Genomic DNA, 10,353 nt, shown 5'->3' on the forward strand with positions numbered 1-10,353 from the left:
TGGGACTTTTGAGGACAGCATGGAGATGGATCCTGTTTTTCTATTTTATCATCCATTCTGCCAATCTACATTTTTTGTTTTGATATTTTAATCCATTAACATTTAATGTATTCTTATTTTCTTCAACATTTTGTCATTTGGATTTTATCTGTCATATTTTATTTTTATTATTTTCTCTCTCTTTATACCTTATTAGTTCCTCTTACTGCTGATCTTCATTTCTACCCTCTTCACTGAGCCTCTTATTCCTGTCTTTACCTATCTACTTGCAGCTCTCCCTTCAGTATTTTTTGTAGAGCAGGTCTTTTGCTCATGAATTTTCTCAATGTCTGCTTATCTGTAGCTAAAACTCTCCTGCAGTTTTAAAGGAAAGTTTTGTGAAATGCAGAATAATTGGTTTGCAGTTTTCTCTTTTAGTGTCTTAAATATATCATAGCACTAGCTTCTTGTCTACTTTTCCACTACAGATTCACACTTAGTCTTATTGTGTTTCTCGTGTTTGTGATGAGTCTCTTTTCTCTTGAAACTTTCAAAATTCCCTCTTTATTTTACATTTGGCAATCTAATCAGTAAGTGTCTTGGAGTAAGTCTATCTGAAACTATTCTGTTTGGGGTATACTGCACTTCTTGGATCTGTAATTGTATGTCTCTCATGAAAGTTGGGAAATTTTCAGTGATTATTTCCTCCTTCGGTTTTTCTGCCCCTTTTCCCTTTTCTTCTCCTTCTGGACACCCATAGCAATATAGCATATTGATGCTCTTTTTGTTGTCATTTAATTCTCTGAAACCCTGCTCATATTTTTCCATTCTTTTTGCTATCTGTTCTTTTGTGTGTTGGACTTCAGATGTTCTGTCCTCTAGTTCACTAATCCTTTCAGATGCCTCTTTAAGTCCGCTGTTGTATGTCTCCATTGTGTTTTTAATCTCTTCTGTTGGGTGATCCATTCCCATAAGTTCTGCCATTTGGTGTTTCAACATTTTAAGTTCTTCTGTGTGGTCTCCTAATACTTTTTTCATGTCTTTCATCGATTTTGTCATATTTTCCTCCATCCAATTGATTAGATTCTTTATTGTATGTAAAATATCTGTTTGAACTTCTTTAAGAAGTTGTTTCAACCCCTGTATCTCAGTTGGGGTGTTAGTGTTCTCTTTTGGTTGGGCCATATCTTTGTGCTTCCTGGTATGAGTCATAATCTTCTGCTAGTGTCTAAGCCTGTGATTTTCTTGCTTAGTTTATCCTGGAAATTGTTTTCTCTCTTTTGCCTAGGGTATTATTATTGGTTGACTTTGTTCTCTATTTGGTCATCTCTAGCTGGCCAGTTGTCAAAATGGCTCTCCCTCCATTCTCCCCCCCAAAACCAGATGTCCATACGAGTCTTCCTTAGGAATAGAGTTTGGCATTGGACACCACAGAAAAGTCTCATTTTGTGGGTAAAACAAGCCTGCTGAGTCCTAGGTGTGCTCTGTTTTTCACTGGCCCACAAAATCTTGGTTTTTTTTTTTTTTTTTTTTGGCCACTACTTCAATAGTTGGCTCATATGTATCTCTCAGCCACAACAGGGGTATGTTTCCATGGAGGTGGTATAGACCAACTCTGGTGGATCTGAGATATATTTCTGGAGAGTCTCTAAAAAGTCCTTCAATTCTCTTGTACTTTCTTGTCTGCCCAGCAGATTGCACATTTTGAAATCTTAATCATCCTAGACTTGTTTGCTTCATAGCCCAGGCTATGCCTGGCCAGGCTGGGTTGGATTGGTGGGATTTCTATGTTCTGCCTATTTAGCCAAAATCTGGGTGAATGTAGGTCTGTATCCCCCTATTTATTTGTGGCAGAGGGCTCCTCCAACTGGCTCAGCTTTCAGCTGACTTCCAGGTAGGAATTAGTCTGTCTGCTTCTCTTTCCCTCAAGGATAGGTGAAAGGCTTATGAACACAGTGCTAGAAATACAGACTCTGCCCACACTTTCTCAAACTCTTCATCACTCACTGTCCTGGGCCTTGAAATTCCCCTGGATCTCAAAAAAGTGAGAGATCTAAGTGTTACAAGAGAATTTATATTCTGTGACCTTATGGGAGAGATGCTGGTTCCTGGCTCTATGCCTGTTCTAGTTTGCTAGCTGCCAGAATGCAATATACCATAAACAGAATGGCTTTTACAAAAGGAGAATTTAATAAATGGCAAGTTCACAGTTTGTAAGGATGAGAAAATGTCCCAATTAAAACAAGTCTATAGAAATGTCCAATCAAAGGCATCCATCCAGAGAAAGATACCTTGGTTCAAGAAAGCCAATGAAGTTCAGGGTTTCTCTCTCAGATGGAAGGTTCATGGTGAACATGGCATCATTTGCTAGATTCTTCTTCTGGCTTCCTGTTTCATGAAGCTCCTCTGGAGGTATTTTTCTTCTTCATCTCTAAAGGTCGCTGGCTGGTGGACTCTGCTTCTTGTGGCTAGGTCATTCTGCTCTGCTCTCTCTGAATCTCTTCTATTCTCCAAAATGTTTCCTCTTCTGCAGGACTCCATAAACTTATCAAGACCCATGAAAATGGGTGGAGACATGTCATCACCAAATCCAGCATAACAACCACTCTTGATTAAATCACATCTCCAGGGAGATGATTTGATTACAAATTCAAACATATAGTATTGAATAGGGATTATTCTGCCATTACAAAATGGGATTTTGATTAAAACATGGCTTTTCTAGGGTCCATACATCCTTTCAAACCAGCACAATGCCCTTCCTGTACTGCATGAAATTGAGTAAAGGGGGAGAGGAGAGGACAAGGCAATATGGTATGGCAGGTTCCTACTTGATATTTTCCTCTCTCTTCAATTCCACATTTGCAGGGTTCTTCTCCAGTTTATATTTCCTCAAGAATTCTGAAAAAGTCAGAATGATCTTTTATTTTTTATTGAATCTCTGAGGAGAGATTTTCAGTAGTCTTTTACATCACCATATCAATGATGTCTGCTCTGTGAAATCTTCATTAGTATCTTGATATATCACTAAAAACTTATATTCCTGTTGATTCATTCTGAAATTATTTTTAATTATTTTATACTTACTGCCTTAATTATTTTTATACTTATTTCTGATTATCTTTTGCATTTTATGCTTGTATATAGAGGAAGCTATAACAGAAAGAGTACAGTCCCTGACTCAAAGCACCTTGAGTTCAAATTTCAGCCCTACTATTATCTAATTGTAATATTTCTGACCTATCAGACAGAAAATTTGTGTATTTATTGCCTTGAATTAGAACTATATGTCTCAAGTTCTATTTTCATGTCTCTATAGGTTTGGAATGAATAGATCTAGGATTTCTAAATTTTAATTTAATTCTTACATTAATTGTTAAAAGTGAGTAGAAAAATGGTTAAAAAATGCTCTGCCTATAAATTAAATTGCAAAGGCCAAGGGAAACTTTTTATTTTCTTTTCAAATTAACTTTCCTTTTGAAATGTTCAAATATTTGTGGAAAAAGTTTATTTTTAGGTTTATTAGACCAATTCTGTCTCCAAGGCCATCTAACATATATGCAGTCTTAAATAAATATTTAAGATACGAGGAAGTAAAATAATTACTTAAAATTATATGTACAGCAGTAGCAAATCATAATATATGAAAATTCATCAGAAGACTAATTATGAGTAAGTATAAAAACCGCAAAACTTGTATGAAGATTGTAAAGTGCTGAAAATATTTTTCCTTTCTTTTCTCTATTTTTTTTTAATTCAGAATTATGCCCTGTACTGCAGCTAACCATTTGAATAAAAGTTTTATTTATTGCAAAAAAAAAGTTGTATTAATTTACAGCTTGTATTAAATTGCAGCTGTTCTGGGTTTTTTTATTTTTTTATGGTAAAGGGGGAATAACACTCTTCATACCTAATATCTAATTTCAACTCTGCTCCTAATATTGAATTTCAATTCAATAACCTGAATCATGTTATTTCTGAACTTCAATTTTCTCAACAGAATCAGAGGTAGTATAATCTCCTCTACCTATCTGTGATTGTTCATTTTATGTTTCAACTTGGCCATGCTGTCCAGTTGTTTGGTCAAGCACTGGCCTAGTTTTTACCACAGTGCTATACTGTAGCTAGAATTAACAGCTACAATCAATTGACTTTGCTTAAAGGAAATAACTTTCCATAATGCGATTTGGCCTCATCAATCAGTCTAGCAGGCCTGAACTGTAAGTAATGGACGTTCCAGATGTTTGAAAAATTTCCACCTAAGTACTGCAGTATCAACTGTTGACAGAATGTCCAGCCAGCACCCTTGGCGAATAGGTGCTCAGCAGTACAGCATGTCCTTTATATGAGATTCCTGCCTGTAGCCTGACTTATGAAGCTTGGATTTGCCACCCCCATGATGGTTTGAGCCATTTCTGTACAATAAATCTCTCTCTCTCTCTCTCTCTCTCTCTCTCTCTCTCTCTCTCTCTCACACACACACACACACACACACACACACACACACACAAATAATCTCTTACTGGTTCTGGTTATCTGGAGAATCCTGATTGATCCATTACGATCCAGTCTGATTCTGAGATCAAATGACATAATTTACGTGAAATAGTGTTATGAATTTGAACCAATTATTTTCATTTATAGAACATTTCATTTAGGCATAAGTTAGACTGATAGAAAAAATGAAGACAGTAGACAACATGACATTAACAGATGGGATCACTATTGTCTTTTTCTTTTTATAGAAAAGGATTTCTTTTAGAACACAGTCTTAAATAATGGGAATCTCTAACTGTGCTAGCTATGAATTCTGTATGCTTCACTCAGAGTATATTGGCTGCATGTTTCTAGTTTACTTCTTAGGCACAACTATGAAAGATATTGAAGTCATCACTAACAATAGGATAGTCTCAAGGAAAATATTTTCTGGAAAGACAAATAAGAACTGGTAAAAAAGTATTTAAGGATTGTAACTATCTCATTTGAAAAGAAGGAAATATTTCAATAACATCACAATAAAAATGTCCATTTAACTCTTTAGATGAAGTAGTGGGTTAATTTTAGAAAAAATAAACACACCTACCTAACACAATGTTTAAAAGAAGTGTTCTGGAGGCGGTTTGTTCTACCAGGTATTAAAATATTTTATGTTGTAATAAATAAGAAGCTGTGCTCCTGATATCAAATAATGAAATCAATGGAAAGGTCAGAAACCACCAGATGAACCACGTAGCAAACAGCAATGAGCAGCATATGGATGCCATAAAAACAGTGAATTAAAGGCTTAGTACAATATATGGTATTGAGCCACGTCAGTATTTGGAAAAAAAAAAAAAGCATGAGTATTCTTTAGCTCATTTTCTTTAATGCAATAAAAAATGATAAAAGAGTAGAACATCTAATTTTTTCTAAAAAAATACATAGAACAACATTATTCTAAGTTAAATAAAAGATAAAACAAAATCAAGATAAACTATAAGAAAGAAATATAACCACTATAAATTGATAAGAAAATGCATAAAATAAGGGATTGTTTAGTACTATATAAAAATAGAACCTTGCATCAAAATAATGATAAACAACATTTAAAAATACAAATATAAATAAAAAACCTGTTTATCAGACTTCCAGGATGATGGCAGAATAGAAGAGGCAAAAATAACTTTTCCTCCATGGACAGTGAGTGAAAAGCCAAAAAGCAGCAGGGACAGTGGTTCCAGGGCATGAGTGGTCAGAGAGAGACTTCTACATTATATAGGGATGATTTGGATGAAAAAAAAAAACAAACAGAGAAAATATAGCAAAGAACAGGAGGTCCAAATATAAATGCCTCTAATGTAGGAGGCGTTGGTTTTTCTCTGACTTGAAATTACTGAAAAATCAAGTGCCAAAGGAGACCTTCAATGCAAACCTAAACAGCTATAAAATCTTAGGTGAGAGAGGGAAATCAACTTTCAAATTAATCTTATCAAGGTAATCTAATGCAAAAAAACAGCAGAAAATTACAAAACATTTGAAAATGCAAGAAGATATGGCCAAGCCAAATGACCAAAGTAAAAAGCCAGAAGATACACAGAATTTGACATAACTAATCAAAGAATTACATAAAAATCTCTAAAGTAACTTTAATGGGTTGGTCAAAGACATAAAGTTTATCAAGAAGACATTAGAAAAGAATAAAGAAGAATTTGAAGGAGTAAATAGATAATTTAGCAGATCTTATGGAAATGAAAGATACTGTAGATCAAATTAAAAATATACTAGGGCAGTGTGATGGTGGCTTAGCAGGCAGAATTCTTGCCTGCCATGCTGGAGACCCTGGGTCAATTCCCTGTGCCTGCCCATGAAAAAATATATATATATATACACTAGAGATTTTGCCACCAACAAATCTTTGTGAGGGCTTGTTTGCTGGCCTATGGCATCTGCCTTTTCTTATCAGATTTCTGGTGTCCTAATTTGTTCCTCTCAAAATACTCATGCTGCCATCCACTCAAAAAGGAGTCAGTGACTCAGCAATTCAGTCACACCACCATGCCTAAGAATAAAGGTAAGGGAGGTAAAAATAGGATAGAGGTGAAAATGAGATTGAATCCAAAAAGAAGATGGACAAGAGTATGCACAGGTAATCAAAATGTTGGGAAATGAACAATTAGAAGCAATGTGTTTTGATGGTACAAAAAGATTATGTAATATCAGAGGAAAATTGAGAAAAAAGTTTTGGACAAATACCTCAGATATTATATTAGTCAGCTTTGGGTTCTGTTCTAATTTGCTAGCTTCTGGAATGCAATATACCAGAAATGTAATGGCTTTTAAAAAGGGGAATTCATTAAGCTGTTAGTTTACAGTTCTATGGCAATAAAAATGTCTCAATTAAAGCAATTCTACAAAAATATCCAAATGAAGGCATCAACAAGAGGTTACCATCACTCAAGAAAGGCCAGTGAAGTTCAGGATATCTCTATCAACTGGGAAAGCATGGGGCAAGCATGGTAGCACATGACAGCTTTCTCTCCAGGCCTCTTGCTTCATGAAGCTCCCCTGGAGGTGTTTTCCTTCTTCATCCCTGAAGGTCACTGGATGGTGGACTATGTGGTTCTCTTATTCTTCTGCAGCTCTCTTCTCATTCTCAAAAGACACTCTCTCCAAAATATCTCCGCTTTTATAAGATTCAGGTAGCTAAACAAGACTCACATAGAATAGGTGGAGACATATCTCCATCTAATCAAGTTTAATACCCACAATTGATTGAGTCACATCTCCATGGAGATAACCTGATCAAGTTTCCAACCTATAGTACTGCACAGAGATTAGAAGAAACCCATTGCTCCCACAAGACTGATTAGGATTAAAACATGACTTTTCTACATAAATCCTTTCAAAGAGGCACAGGGACTATCAGGATAACAAGAGCTAATGTGATTTTAAAATCAATGCAAATAAAGCTAGAAGTTTGAAGGCATATAGTGAGCTTCTGGAGCAGGCTAAAATAAATGAAACAGATATAGTTGTTCCTGAAGATGATGATGAAATCCAGTCTGAAGATATTGTGATGATAATGAAGACATTGATGATATCTAAATTGAATTCAACATTTGACACTGCAGTTTTTCTGAGGATTGTTTTACTGTTTGGATTTTGGTTCTCACCTGTTAAGAAAACTAAAACTTCATTTAGTAAAAGTGCAGTACATCTGAAAAATATAATTCAAAGTGTGGACCATCTCCACATTCACTCTTCCCACTCCCACCTGGACCATCACACTATCAGCAACAGAACAGAGGGGGTAAAAAGTGGACCACTGTGGGGTGTGAGGGTAGTTCAGTGGTAGAATTCTTGCCTGCTATGCTGGAGACCCAGGTTTGATTCCCAGCCCATGCACTTCCTCCACAAAACAAACAAACAGACTAATTCAGCAAATGGTGCTGCAATAAGATACTTACATGGAAAAAGAATGAAATGTGACCCCCACCTTGCAGCATACAAAAGAAAAGGATAAGATGATTTGTTCAAGGCTGCCTTTATAGTAGTACCTTTGAAGATGAATGGATTAAATTCCCCAATTAAAAGATACAGTTGTCAGAATGGACTAAAAAGTATAGTCAATCAATATAATCTTTATAAGAAACTTACCTGAGACCCAAGAAAACAAATAAACTGAAAGGGAAAGGATGGGAAAAAATATTCCACACAAGCTGTAAACAAAAGAAAGCAAGTATAGCTATACTAATATCAGACAAAATAGACCTTAAATGAAATGATGTCATAAGAGATTAGTAAGGGCACAATATTTTAATAAAAAAAGATAATTTACCAAGAAGAAATAACAATCATAATGTTTATGCTCCTAATAAAGAGCTCCAAATATATGAAGCAAACATTAGCAAAACTGAAGGGAGAAACAGATTTCTACAATCATAGTGGGAAACTGCAACACCATTTTCTTCTGTAGATAGTACAACAGAGGGTGGGCCACAGTGACTCAGTGGCAGAGTTCTCCCCTGCCATGCCAGAGACCTGGGTTTGATTCCCGGTGCCTGCCCATGCAAATAAATAAATACATAAATAATAATAATAATAGATAGTACAACAGAAAGAGGATCAATATTGACAGAGTACCTAAATAATGTTATAAATGAATCAGAACTAATAGACATGTATAGATCATTGCATCCCCAAACACCATGATATTTACTCTTCTCTAGTGCTCATGGAACATTCTCAAGGATAGATCATATGCTGGCAAACAGAGTGGGTCTCAGTAAATTTAAAAACATAAAAAATAATCAAAGCACAGTCTCTGATCAAAATGTAATGAAGATGGAAATCATTAACCACCAAAGAAACAGAACTTTCCCAAATATATGGAATTAAACAACACACTCTTAAACAATATGTGGGTTAAAAAAGATATTACAACTGAAATTGGTAAATATCTGGAAAGCAATGAAAATGAAAACACAAAATATCAAAACCTATGGGATGCAGTGAATGCAGTTTGGAGAGGGAAATTTATAGCTTTTAATGCATATATTAAAAAGGAAGAAAGAGTTAAAATCAAAGACCTAACTCAACAACTGGAGAAGTTAGAGAAGAAACAGCAAACTGACCATACATCAAGTAGGAAAAATGAAATAATAAATATAAAGTAGAAATAAAAGAACTGGAGAACAACAAGAAAAAGAAACAGTAGAATCAATAACATCAAAAGTTGGCTTTTTGAAGAGAGCTATAAATTCTTGACTATGACTGGAAGCAAAATTTATCTGTGGTTCTATAGATAATACTTAGACTTTTAAATATTTTATATAACTTTGTGTTATACATGACTATAGCTGTGGTTCTATAGATAATACTTAGACTTTTAAATATTTTATATAACTTTGTGTTATACATGACTATAGCACATATGTGCCTTTATTTGTGATTCTCAAATATTTCAAATCAGATAAAATTAACTTAAAAAAAAGTTGATTTTTTGAGAAAAATCTAGAAGATTAAGAAAACCTTAGCTAGACTCACAAAATAAAAAAGAGAGAGAGAGAGAGAGAGAGAGAGAGAGAGAGAGAGAGAGAGAGAGAGAAAGTGCAAATAAACAAAATCAGAAATGACAGGGAAATTGTCATGGTCAGGCACAAGTGTCAACGTGGCCAGTGGTGGTGCCCAGTCATCTGGTCTGGCAAGTGCTGGCTTGTTTGTTGCTATGAGGACATTTTCATCAACTTAAATTATGATTATGTTGGTTGCATCCACAGCTGATCACATTTGTAAGGAGTATCTTCTGCAATGCATGATGCTTAATCTAATCACCAGAAGGCTTTTGACGAGGATTCAGAAGAGACAGTCACTCTTACTGCTTCAGCTGGTGAGCCTCTCCTTGGACTTCATTCAGACTCTTCATTGAAGTCAGTAGCTTCTCAGCCTACCCTACAGATTTTGGATTTTTCCACTCCCCTGGTTGTCCAGCCAGCCTCACCTGAGAGTTCACTGAGGAAATTCATTGCAGTTACCATCTTGAAGCCTGCCCTACAGACCTTGGACTCTACATTTCCCAGGTTACATGAGAAACTTTTGAAAATTTTATATCTATGGTTATCTCCTGCTGATTCTGTTTCTCTAGAGAATGCTAGCTGATACAGTCTGGTACTGGGAGTGGGATTTTTAAGTAACAATCTTAAAAATGGGTCTGTATGATTATTTTTCTTCTCCGACTGGACTCAAAGGAACTCTGTTTCCCATAATCAGAATGACAATGCCAGTCCATGGGGTGAGTTGGCAAAAGAGATAGTCAAAATATCACCATTGGATTCTTCTAATGCTCTGACTGTATGAAGTCAGACTCTGGGGGATAATATTTTTGACACATTTACA

General features: G+C 35.4%; 1 pseudogene; it reads left to right on the forward strand.

Moving 5' to 3' along the window:
• The first annotated feature begins 6,513 nt into the window (after window positions 1-6,513).
• Window positions 6,514-7,563, forward strand: LOC143661625 (eukaryotic translation initiation factor 1A, X-chromosomal-like; annotated as a pseudogene).
• The last annotated feature ends 2,790 nt before the right edge of the window (window positions 7,564-10,353 follow it).

The sequence above is a fragment of the Tamandua tetradactyla genome, chromosome 17, assembly GCF_023851605.1.
Source record: "Tamandua tetradactyla isolate mTamTet1 chromosome 17, mTamTet1.pri, whole genome shotgun sequence".
Lineage (NCBI taxonomy): Eukaryota > Metazoa > Chordata > Mammalia > Pilosa > Myrmecophagidae > Tamandua > Tamandua tetradactyla.